The 13,173-nt window shown below is 38.6% G+C and overlaps 1 protein-coding gene across 9 annotated transcripts in view; it reads right to left on the bottom strand.

Annotated features, from left to right (window-relative positions):
• The window catches only part of DYRK1A (dual specificity tyrosine phosphorylation regulated kinase 1A), a 144,732-nt gene that overhangs the window by 108,521 nt on the left and 23,038 nt on the right, over positions 1–13,173 (bottom strand). Inside the window, exon 1 of one of the 9 annotated variants that reach the window (XM_089910255.1) lies at positions 7,346–11,616. The exons of the other annotated variants lie outside the window; for them this stretch is intronic. The gene's annotated coding sequence lies outside the window, so the exon portion shown is untranslated. Of the gene's footprint in view, positions 1–7,345; positions 11,617–13,173 lie in introns of those variants that run through there. 9 annotated transcript variants of the gene reach the window in all.

Below are 13,173 nucleotides of genomic sequence, written 5' to 3' on the forward strand. Positions count from 1 at the left end.
ATAATGTCTAAAACCAAACCCAGGCAAGATCCACAGGAAGACCCAGTTTGGAAGTCATGTCCCACCATATTAGAGGGGCCAGGCGTAACCTTGAGCTTTCTATAAATCTTGAGTAATAAAAACAAACATAAATAAATTCGAGGTGACCAACCAGCTTTGTAGAACATTCTCAAGAAGGAAAAAACAGTATTCAATCAAAATTCAGTAAACAAGAAACAGAAAAATGTGATCCACAGTCAAGGGGAAAAAAGAGTCAACAGAACACCAACCCCAGGTTGCACAAGATGTTAGATATAGCAGACAACAACTTTAAAGCAGATATTTTATACAAAGTGTTAGAAGAGAATGCATTCAAAAACTTTAAGGAACAATTTGCTCTTTAATGTGTGAATGGACAGAGTATCTCAGCAGAAAAATTGAAACTACAAAAAAAAAAGGAAATTATAAAATCACGGAAGACAGTGAGAAAACAGTAGAAAAATATTTGAAGAAATCATGGCTAAAAAAAATCTCTCAAATTATAACCACACACAGGCACATCATAGGCAAACAGCTTAAAACCAAAGATAAAGAGAGAAATCTTGAAAGCAGCCAGAGAGAAAAAAGACAGTATACACAGAGAAAAGAACAAAATAGTAACTATCAATAACATCTTACCAGACACAAGGAAGCCAGAAGACAGTGGAACACCACCATTAATATGCTCAATGACAACAACTATCAATCTGGAATTCTATACCCAGTTAAAATAACCTTCAAGCACAAAGGTGAAATAAAGACAGAATTTTTTGCCAGCATACCTGCACTACAAAAACCACTAAAGAATGTTCTTCAGACTGAGGGGAAATTATACTGGATGGAAACACAAATCTATACAAGGAATGAAGAGTGCCACAAATGGTAAATAAGTAGGTAAATTTTCATAAATGAATATTTTCTCCTTCTTGTAATTAAATTAAAAGATTATTGTTTAAAACAAAAATTAATCATAAATTGGAGCTTAAAATGTGCTTAAAGCTAAAATCATAAAATTGTAACATACGTAGGAGTAACACATGTAGGAGGAAAAAAATGGCAACAACTGCACCAAGCAGGTAAACAGCTTGATAGTGTTTACTGTTATTACACTTGGGAAATAGGGAATGGGAAGTGCAAAGTGTCACTGACTCTAAATATTTAAACACAGATATGAACTTCCCTCGAAGTTCATACACAGAACACCTTCAGAAGTTCCTGTGAAGAAGAGCTCATACAAAGTAATTACAAACACACAAAGAAACCCTCCATCACAAGAGAAACTCAGTGGGTAAACAACCAAACTTCATACCCAAGGAACTAGAAATAATAGAACTATCTGAAAAGAACTTCCAAATATGTATCTTAAGATATTAGAGAAAAGAGTCTGTTTTTTTTTTAAGGGTGACAAAAAAAAATTAGGCACGTTCAAGAAAGAACCAGGTATTAAAATTAATACACACACATACATTTATGTTCATGACTGGCTCAGGACTGCAAAAACCCTCCATTGGTACCTTCCATTCTAAGTGTAACCATCTTTTCTTTCTGAAACAACACTGTTTACTATGTGTTCATACCTCATTCAAAATGATCAGTCCAAAATTCGCTAAAATAAGGTATAGCATAATAAAAAACAAAAAGTCCAACTGTAACACATCTTCAAGTTTGACAGAACCAAGCAATTTTAGGAAAAGTATAATCATAGTATATTTTTCATTATCCTCCTGCAATCGCACCTTCTCACAGTCATTAAAATTCCTAAATTGGTAAAATGAGTACCAATAATTCATATCATTTTCTTAAATTTAGACTCATTTTTAACAAATCCTGATAAAAATTACAACTTTCACTTGAGCTAGTCCTAAAAGAACAATAACCTCCACTATTTAGAGACAAGTAGCTCAAAACCATTGTTATAAATGACATGTGAGGTGGTAAAATTTGGGGCAATGCCTCCCAATTTGGATCCCAAATTTGAATCTCAAGCTAATGTTGAAAAGATGTAAGATACATCATGAATTTTTACTGTAACTGGAAATATACTTACGAATATCTTAAAGTTACTATTTCGAAAGCAAACTTCCTACTCTTCCAAATAATGCATAGCAGTGTAAGCTAAAAAATGTCACCCTCCAAAAAATATGCACATCCTAATCTCTGGATGTTATCACAGTTAGAAAAAGGTCTTTACAGGTGTGATTATGATGTAGTTAAGAATCCTGAGATGAGGAGATTATCCAGGTGGGTCCTACATGCCTTTACAAGTGTGCTATTGGAGAGGCAGAAGGACACGCGACACACCGGCAGAAGAGGAGAAGGCAGAGCGACCATGGAGGCAGAGGTCGGAGAGATGCAGCCACAAGTCAAAGAATGCTGGCAGCCGCCAGAAGCTAGGCAAGGCAGGGAAGAGACTGTCTCTTAGAGACCCCCTGGGCCTGATGACACTGTCATCTTGTTTCAGTGGTACTGATTTTAGACTCCTGGCCTCCAGAACAAGGACAGAATAAATTTCTATTGCTTTAAGTCACTAAGTCTGTGGTACTTTTTTTACAGCAGCCACAGGAAACTAATACAAAGAGGTAAGAAAGACATTTTCAAATCTTCTTAAAATATGTACATTTACAAATGTCACCTATGAAAAACGCTCCAATCTGTATTTGTATTCTTGAAGGATGTGGAAAAGTATGCTTGATTTATGTCAACATCTCATTTGGAATGATCTGCAATCTTACTGCTTTTTTGTGAGTTCCTTCAAGATTTAAAAAGACATAACCACTGGAAAACATATAGTGTAAAATCCCCACCAATTTCATGCTCAGTGAAACCCAATACTGAGCTATCCAATCTGTAACAGTTCGAGAAAGCTTTCACATGTTCTATCACAAACAGCAAACGTTAAAATGTCAAACCTAGGCTGTCAATGACACGAGGGCACAAACTGTATTTGTGTTTTTCACTACTTTATCCCCAACTTTTGGTACATTATCAAATAAATCAGCCTTTGTATTTCCTGTCAAGATTCCCTACTACCATACACTGCATGTTTGCTACACCACACTTCCCCTTCCTTTACTCTGCAGCTTAATAATGAACCCCCAGACCTCCATCCGTAATATCTCAATGGGTTAATAAGCAGCAGCCATGCCCTCGTCAAAGCCAAGGCAAACCTAACGCGCTGAAAGGAAGGAACAGTCTGACATGTCCTGTCAAGTTGTTTCACCAGGAAGAAGCCACTTACTTGAATATCGATGCATAAGCCAGATTTGGCTCCAACATTACCAACTGCTTCTGGGTTTTAAAATCCCAGGCTCCTTCCACTAAAGGACATGGCCTCTCTCAACTCACAGAACTGTTGGAACTGATTAAGGTGATATACATTAGTGCCTAGCACATGGTTTGCATTATCACATTTAGTTCCACTTCCCTTTACTTCAGAGAAGGAAACGTATCCTTAACCTTCACAAGCTTCTCTATCATGTTACTTGCCTTACAAGGTCCAGGCAACTGCAAATGGGGACAGAAAAGAGTCCTCCTAGTACCTGACAGAGGCTGGTCCCTCTGGGGTAGAAAGAAAAAGGGAAGTCACTCCTCCTGTGTCAAGCTGTGCTCTTCACCTTACGTGACCTCTCCCATCTGAACCTGAATATCATATTCAGAACCTGCCTTGTAACAGTTGTAGAGTTCATCCCTTACGAAGAAAATGTTCTTAATAATGGTACTGTGATCTGTTTATAAGTCTTGTCTTCTCTACCAGGTTGTAACTTCCTTATGGGCAGAGACTATACCATATTCAAGGCCAAAGTACAGAGCACAGTTTCCCACACAGATGACAATGAAAATGTATTTAATGGAAGTCATCAAGTCGATATACAGTATCTTATCACTATGTTAAAACAAAAGTATGTAAATTATCTGGCTTGTTCTGCTATTGGTAGTTATGCTGAGCAGATAACTCTTCCAGAATCCCTGTTCAATTAGGCAAGGATCAAGAAGTCTAGATTTCTATCTCACAGTAATTTCCCAGCTTACTTCTAAAGGGAGATATGAGCACTTAACTTTATTTACCAAATAAATTAGCACAATACCTGGCACAGACTTAACTTATAATGCCACCTAACATTTTTTATGATACTTTTTAATTTATGAAACAATTTCAAGTACAACTCATGTCATGCTCCCTGAACCCTGTGAAACCAGGTAGGTATAATTTTACACTTTTACACGTGAGGCAACTGAGGTGCAGACTATCCAAAGCAGTGGACATCCCATACCACTGACAGCTGCATCAGAGTCACCCTGAGGGGCTTGTTAAAAATTCAGATTCAGAGACATAACCATCAGAACCTCCAGAGGACAGGGCCTGAACCTATATTTTGAACAAGGGCCCCAGGCGATTTTGACACATGGCCAAATTTACAAACCAACAAGAATTCAGAGCCCAAGAGGCCTGATAGTATTTAAGAAGGAGCTTCCTTCTGTTGGGCTAGTTTACCGAAGTGAACTATGGGCTACTCCTCTGGAAAACTGAGATGTCACTTGTGACTGAATGTGCACCTAGGTGTTTCTAGGAACACAGAATACAGCAAAGATTAAACGACTCTTTACCTGGCTTGTACTCTGAGGACACAAAGGTATAATCCGTTAGAGCTGGTTAGTTTTATGTTCCTAATTAATTTCAAAACTTGCCTTTTGATATACTCTACTTAGCATTTTAATCCAAGTGCCAAAATAATTTACTTCCTCTTTGTGTTAATTGTAAGATTTTTGCTAAACAAAAACATTAAGTAAAAAGCTTCCCCCAAAAGGATGCTACTAAGAAGGCTGAATGGTTTCATCCACACTATCTGTGGCAGAGACAGTCATCTCTTTCCTCCATAAATATAGTCAAGCACACAACTTCCCTGCTAGGTTACACTTCCCAGCTTCCCTTGCAGCTGGGTATGGCCATGCAACTAAGTTTTCATGGACAGAATGTGAAAAAAACAGCGTGGGGTGACACTTACGGCCTTTTAAGACAAGGAGTGAACACTTTTCAGTCTCTTCACCTGCCTGTGAGTTGGGGCAAGGACAACACAAATGAGGGCCGTCCCCTAGGGTACTGTGAATGATCAAGGTGGAAGAAACGTGTCTCTGGATGACCCACTGAGGCAGCACCCAGAGCAACCTGGCCATTCACCTCCTCGAGATGATTCTGTGTTCTCAGAGCCATCAAAGTGCTGGCTCCCACTTACAGCAGCTTAACCGTGGACCCTAATACACTACTGTGTACGTGACAACTAGAACTAATCCCCTCTAACAACTATTTAATACATCAGCTGAGGATGTTTCTAAGGTGTCTGATAATAAAATGTTGGATGCTGAAAGGCTCTTAAAAGATCATCTATGAAAGTCTAGAGACTAAAAGACATGGCAGGAAGAACACTGGACCCTGGGACTCCTAACTTCCCAGGTCACTCTCCCTTTAACATTATGTTAAGCCTGGATTCTAAAATCATAGAAAAAAGAACTGCATTTTTAAAAATAACCTTTGGATTAATTTTATTCATTGATTCAACAAATAATCTACCCCAGCATCTGCCAGCTGCCAAGCAATGTGTTTTCAGGTGAATGCAGATTTACAGAGCCTTTCATTTCCTGGCTGTACTATGCCTTTAACCCTCCTGAGCCTGGATAAATTACACAGAAAATAAGTACAAAGATGTTAACACTATCCTGAAGGACCCAGAAATACTCAAATCAAAATCTGAAGTTTTTCCTTATAGAAAGTAATATATTAGAAACGTCTCTTCTACTTCTGCTACTGCCCTGTAATAGCCCCCATCCCAAAAAAGTATTTTCATTTGTACCCAGTCCAAAGCAAAGAAAGAAGTCAGTAAACCCAAGTAACAGTATTCGGCCTACACTCCTTCCCAGAGAACAGGGGCACTGGGGTCCTGCCTTCTCACCCACCCTGACCCGCCCCCCCCACCCCGGGGCCTGCACCATACAGGAGACAGAGGCGTGGGAACAGGCCTCACTCCCAGGAGAGACAGGAACGCCTCCTTTCCTGTGGCATACAAGAGATCCTGGTGAGCTATGTGATAATAAGCTAAAGAACAGGAAGAGCTTTTTCTAGAAAGCTAAAAGGTTTCCAAATCCCAGAACAGAGTCCATTCTAACAGTGCTTTGTCCATAAGGATAAGATCGATCTGCCTGGATGCAAAACTCCATAGAGTAAAATGCTTTCCCCCTCTGGATTTTTAGAAGAAAATCTATTAGTGCAGGTAAAACCTCAGTATTAAAAAAATTACCCAGATCACATACCAAGGTTTTCCAGGATGGGGGAGGTGGCTCAAGTCCTGTGGGGCAGGCACTGTGCAGGAGTAATCCTTACAGAACAATGTTTCTCAACCTTTTCTCCTTCGTTCCCATCACCAGGAAGAAAACTTTAGTTAAATTAAATTTCTCCTTAATGAGTGAAATTAAATATTATGGAATAAGATTCTGTCAGGTAAGGCTGACTTACTGTAATATCTAAGATTTTTTTCACTCCCCCACGCCCAAGAACAAGTTCTCCCCCTTGGGGAGTGATATCACCTCCCCCATGGAGAATGCATGTCACAGGACCTAAAAATGTGATCCTCAAACTTTACACATCACCCAGACCCCTTCTCAGACATCTGGATATGCTAAGTCTGGGGGTAGACCCAAAAATCTGCATTTCTTTTAAGCTTTCCAGAGGACTCCAATGTATATGGTCAATGAGCCACAATGTTTCTGACAAATTTCCATTGTTACACCCAAGCCCAGTAACAGGATGACCTCAATATGAGAACTATTTAAATGAAATGAAACACTGAACACTGTCACATTCCCGGCATTAAGGAGATCTGTTCAGGGGCAAAAAAGAAAAGTCTTGAGCTACAATTACAGGAGATATGATTATCTATTTCTTCTTTCTCCTGTACAAAGGACAATCACAGGATTACTGGAGAAATACTTGAGATATTTTATGGACTGTAACATGTGACCCAAAAGAAGGTTTACATCACTTATTTCACAAAGTACATATTCAGGGTTTTTATCTAGTACTTTGGTGCTTTAACTTAGGTGTAATTTGGAGCTGAGAAGGCCATAAAGTACTCATTATCTCTTTTACCCAATCTCCAAATCTATATTTATAAACCCTACCAAAATTATCAAACCACAGTTTAACTGAATAAGACAAATTATGTTAATATCATACAGCTATCTGAATGTAGTTACAGCAAAAAGGAATACAATCACATCAGTGCATTATAAAATGCATAAACTGGTCAGTAAATAATAAACAAAACAGAAAAGTCACCTTTTTCCCCTTCAGAAAAATACTTGGTTCATGTAGTGGGATGTTCCTTGGTGGTCCCAATAAACCACTCTTGCCAGTGTCCACACCTTGTACAGTCTCCTCTGCTTGAATCTGGACAGGCCTGTGACTTGCTTTTGGCCTAAAGAATCTGGTGAAGATGACATTATGCCAGTTCCAGGCATAAGTCTTAAGATCGCCCAGTGGCTTCCGCTGTTGGCACCTCCAGAATCCAGTCACCACCTCTGGAATCCACCACCACGTACGAAGTTCAACTACCCCAAGACGATGCTGTGAGAAAGCCCACAGTAACCAGATGAAAAAGTCACAAGGAAGATGTCTCAGAGACCACACATGTGCTGGAATCCAACATCTCAGACTTTCCAGTCCCAGGAGACACCATGTGGAATGGAGGCAAGGCCTGCCCAAATTGGAGAATTGTGAGCAAAGAAAAGAGTACTGGTTGTTTTAAGCCACTGAGATTTGACATGGTTCAGTAAATAAATATAGATAACTTCAACATTTTGTATGCAAGCAAACATGGAAGAAAAGTTACAATGTATGTGTTTGGAAAATGTCTGAAAGTAAACACTCTACATCTGAAATCATTTATCTTCTTGAACTGGAAAAAGGCTGGTAAATTCTGACACCTTATATTGTATCAGCACACTTCTTTAACAAACAACTCAGGACTCCTATGAGATGCTCAAAACTGAGGAGAAAAGGGGGTCAAGACTCCATCTCCAGACTAGAGATGTATACATACCCACAAACAAAATAGTTTATTAAACTTCAGTAAAAAACTTGCCTATAGATAATCTCTTTGAGAATATGTCCTACTGGCTAAGATACAGAGTAGAGTTTTTTAAACTGGTTTGTATCCTTACACAGAGGCATTAATGAGTACTGAAGAGTATTGTTACCTGCTATCAGTAAATGACAACCATGGATAAGTCTTTATATTAATGGGTTAAAACACTTATTGAGAATATTAGATATACTATGGGCCAGGCATCCCGGATGCCAGAAAAAAAACAATCCCTGCCCATAGCTGCTCAATCTAGCAAAGGCCCCAAATACAAATAATGATTTTATAAATGCTACTTAGAATAAAACTGTGCACAAAAAGGAACTAACGAGAAGACACAGCTATTCTTTCTACCCAATTCCTGCCTCCTTCCAGAAGAGCTAGGAGAAACTAAAAGAGATGACATCTGAGATGAGTAACTACGGTTATGGAAGACTTTACCCAAAACCCACCCCACAAGGAAAACATTCTAATATTGGTTCTATTAAAGGCACATTTGTCTGCTTTGTTCCCCAAGTGTCTCGAGCATCTAAATCAGGGCCTGCCACAAAATACGTACACAAACATTTGTTAAATGCAATTTAACTCCTACAGTTATGACCTTGGACATTTCACTCAGCATCATTTATAAAAGATGAATAATGGCTTATAGAGTTGCTTTGAGAATTAAATGAGATACTGTATGGTAGTATTTGGAAAATGATAATAGGTCAATAAAAAGTTTGGGTGGTATTATTATTTTAGAGGAAGCAGCACTTGTTTATGTATTTAATGCATCAAGTGCCCACTATATGCCAAGCTCTGTGCTCTATAGAAAATGTTATAAAATTAGCACAGACAATGTGCCTCAAAGGAAAACTGAGAGGAAAGGAGCAGAAAGCATAACACATGTGGGGAAATGAAAGCTACTTAGAATAGCTCTGGAGTGGAGCAAATACGGTAGGGTTGCAGATAAAAAGACTGGAAAAGTAAGCTGAGGTCCAACTATAAAGAGAACCTGAATATTTTAATGAACTTGGTCTTCATTACATGGAAACGAGAATCCTGGATGATTACAGGCTGTGGCAAAACTGCACAATCAGGGTGAAAGCAGCTATAGTAGGAGGGGGGTAAGGCTGACAAGTGTAAAAGAAAAATAATGACAACAAAAAAGATCTGAAAAGGGAACACTACAGCTTCACCAAGTACACATTCAACACAGTGGATAGTCCATGCATTTACAATTATTCTCTCACAAAGCTCCACTGAAAATAAAATCAGTATAGAAGTCAAAAAATAATAATAATAAAAGAAAGTATGGACCAATGTTTAGATAATAAAATAAAACACAGACAGTGGTAGTAGACTTAGGAGAATGAAGGAAGGCACAGAATAAGTGTCTACACTTGGAGATACCAAAGAAAATAGTTAATGTACCCCGAAACCTGGAAAGGCTTAGGACACACACACATTCTCTATGTCCACTGAGACCGGGAGAAGATCCACACCCTAAGAGCAACAAGCACACCTAATGCTCAGGTTTTGGTTTCTAATACCATTCTCCATGAAAAAGAACCAGAGCTCTAGGCAAAGAGTTCTCACACTTGACACCATATGCATGATCCATAAAGGAAAGATTTAATAAACTGGACTTCATCAAAATTCAAACCTTTTGCTCTGAAAGACTCTTTTAAGAGGATGAAAAAACAAGCTATGGACAGGGAGAAAGTATTTTCGAACCGTATCCAACAAAGACCTTGTATCTAGAATACATAAAGAACTCTCAAAACTCAGCAGTTAAAAATTTTTTTAAAACTCCAATCAGAAAATGGGCAAGACATGAACAGATATATCACCAAAGAGGAGATACAGATGGCAAACAAGCAAATGAAAAAATGTTCAACATCATTAGTCATTAAAGAAATGCAAATTAAAACCATAACAGAGTATCACCACACCTACTAGAACAGCTATAAATAAAAAACAGTGATAGCACTAAATGGTGGGGAGGATGCTGAGAAAGTGGATCCCTCACATAGTGCTGGTGAGAACAATAAAGTGGTACAGACACTATGGAAAATAGTCCGGTGATTGCTTACAAAGCTAAAGACGTGTTCACCACATGACCCAGCAATCACACTCTTAAACTTCTACCCCAAAAAAACAGAAAACAATGTTTACATGAAAATCTGTTCTCAAACATTCAAAGCAGTTTTATTCATAATATTATACAAAATATTGGAAACAATCCCAATGTCCTTCAGTAGGTGAATGGTTGAACAAACTTGGTACATCCATACAATAGAACACTACCCAGCAATAAGAAGGAATTAACTATTGATATACACAACACCAAATGGACCTCAAGGCATTATGCTTTGTGAAAAAGATTGATCTCAAAAGGTTAATACTGTGTAATTCCATTCATATTGAAGTGACAAAACTACAGACATGGAGAATAAACAGAATGGTGGAGGGGGGTGTTGGGAATACAAAGAGGTAGCAAAAGAGTTCTTCTAAAGTGATGGAACAGCTCTGTTATCTTGATTGTGGGGCTAGCTACACAACTCTATACATGGAATAGATAAGTTACAAAAGACTATACACACACGCAAATGCAAGCTTAAAAAATAATGAGAAGTGAGTAGTTCTGTAGTGCAGTTAACAGAAATGTACCAGATATATCAAATTTCCCGATTTTGATACTGTAGTAGGGCTACACAAAACTCCACTGAAGGAAGCTGGATGAAGGGCGTACATGGGACTTTATATTATTTTTGCAACTTCCTGTGAGTCTACAATTATTTCAAAATAAAGGATTTTTAAGGGGGTGGGGGTCCTTGGAAAAATAGCCAATTCCAATTCCAAGGCTGAGACAATAGTTCAAGATGAGTCTGGAAAGTGCTCCAAAAAATGATGGAGATATGCTAAAAGGACATAGAAGCAAACTTGAAGGGGCTTCTACTAGCAAAATCTGGGACAAGTGAGGCATCAAAATAAATAATTACAGTAATGGATTACAACCCACTGCATAAAACAGAAAATCAGGTACTCACAGTGATATAAAACAAGTGAATAAATTAGAAGTCTGATTACTGATGGACTATTTACACAGTCTCAAAGTATCTCTACACAAAATATTTATTACAAAGAGGGAGGAAAAGTAACTTTAAAATGGAGAAGCCTTAAGGCACCACCATAATCAAGTGATCAAAGTAAACGTCATCAATAAGGAACGAACTGAAATCATATGCCACCTGTAGTACAGGCACAACGACGCCCCTGCCTCAAGACTGGTCCACACCTTCAGCCTCAGAACCTGTGAACGTGTTACTTTACACATGGCAAAGGAGAATTATGTTTGCAGAAGAAATTAAAGTTGCCAATCAGATGACTTTAAAATTGAGATTATCCTCAATTATCCCAGTTGGCCCGATGTAATCACAAAGGTCCTTAAGAGTGAAAGGGTGGGGGGGAAGAAGAGAGAGAGAGAGAGATGGCAGCACGAGATGGGCGAGGTCCAAACTTGCTGGCTTTGAAAAGAGAAGAAGGGGGCCATAAGCCAAGAAATGCAGGCAGCCTCCAGAAGCTGGAAAGGGCAAGGAAAAACATTATTTTGTAGAGTCTCCAAAAGGAATGCAGCCCTACTGACACCTTGATTTGAGCCCAGCTGAGATGCATTTTGGACTTCTGAACTCCAGAACTATAATATAATAAATGTATGTTTTTTAAACCACTAAATTTGTGGTAATTTTTTTACAGCACAAACAGAAAAACAATAATACACCATCTAACAAAATGCACTGAAATTAATATAGCATCACTTCTATGATACTCCTGGCAAAGATACTTAACCTACATCTAATACAAAGAAACACCAGACAAACTCACATTGAGAGTGATTCTATAAAATAACTGGCCTGTATTCTTCAAAAATATCAATACCATAAAAGAAAAAAACAGTTGAGGGACTATTCTAGATCAAGAGTTGAAGAGACATGACAACAAAATGTGTTAAGTGATCCTAGATTGACTGTATCCTTTTCCCATAAAGAACACCACTGGGGCAACTGCTGAAACCTGAATGGAGGCTTAAGGATCAGACAGCTGTAATCTATCAATGTTACATTCTTGCCTTTGATGGTTGTATTGTTGTCAGGCAAGAGAATGTCTCTTTGTAGGAAACATGCACTACAATATTCAACAAAGAGACATCATGTCAACAACTCTCTCTCAAAAGATTCAGGAAATAAAAGTTATCTGTATTTTACCGGCAACTTTCCTAAGTTCGTTTTAACAAATAAGTATATAAAATAAATGTAGTAAAACCCCAAATTGCAGCCCAAACCCTATACAGGCTGGCAACTATCATGTCCCCAAATAGACCAGAGGCATGCACGCTCTCTGGGGAAATGTAAAGAGGCTCCACACGTTGAAAGATCAAGCACAACAGAGAATTGGTTTGAGGCAGAAGACGAAAAACAGAACTGGGTAAGAGTCTCTATACGGAACTGTGGACTCTAGTCCCCTTCTCCAGTTCTGCTTGCAGAACATCAGCAACAGGAATACACGTTCCCTCTCCCCCAGGCATGCGATTTACAGTTTCAATCAGGAGACATCAAGAGACCTGGAGTAAAAGCCCTAGGGTTACTCATATTCATGGGGCCCTCGAGCACCACACTAAGCCTTCAGTGAACAAGCCTCAACCTCACAAAGAGCTTCCTTCAGCTTTATTGTAACTTACTCCTAAATATAAAGCCACCAGCCCAGGGATGGCCAGATATTTGAGGAAAGCTGCCAAAACTCAAAGACAGAAATCAAAACAAGCAGAAAAACAGGAATACAGAGGAAACTGAGACAGTGCCATGAAAGGGGAAAAAAGGCAATTAACCATAATATGAATGTGCTTGAAGAGGCAAAAGAATATATGTAACCATGAAGTAAAAAAAAAATGCTAGTGGGGGGCGGGGGGGGGAGGAGCAGAGAACATAAAAAATACCTTGATGGAAAGTAAAAGTTGAAAAATATCTCCCCATAAGCGTAA

This window comes from Delphinapterus leucas, chromosome 4 (genome assembly GCF_059928025.1).
Source record: "Delphinapterus leucas isolate spDelLeu-1000000601 "Yukka" chromosome 4, BTC_Dleu_Yukka2, whole genome shotgun sequence".
Lineage (NCBI taxonomy): Eukaryota > Metazoa > Chordata > Mammalia > Artiodactyla > Monodontidae > Delphinapterus > Delphinapterus leucas.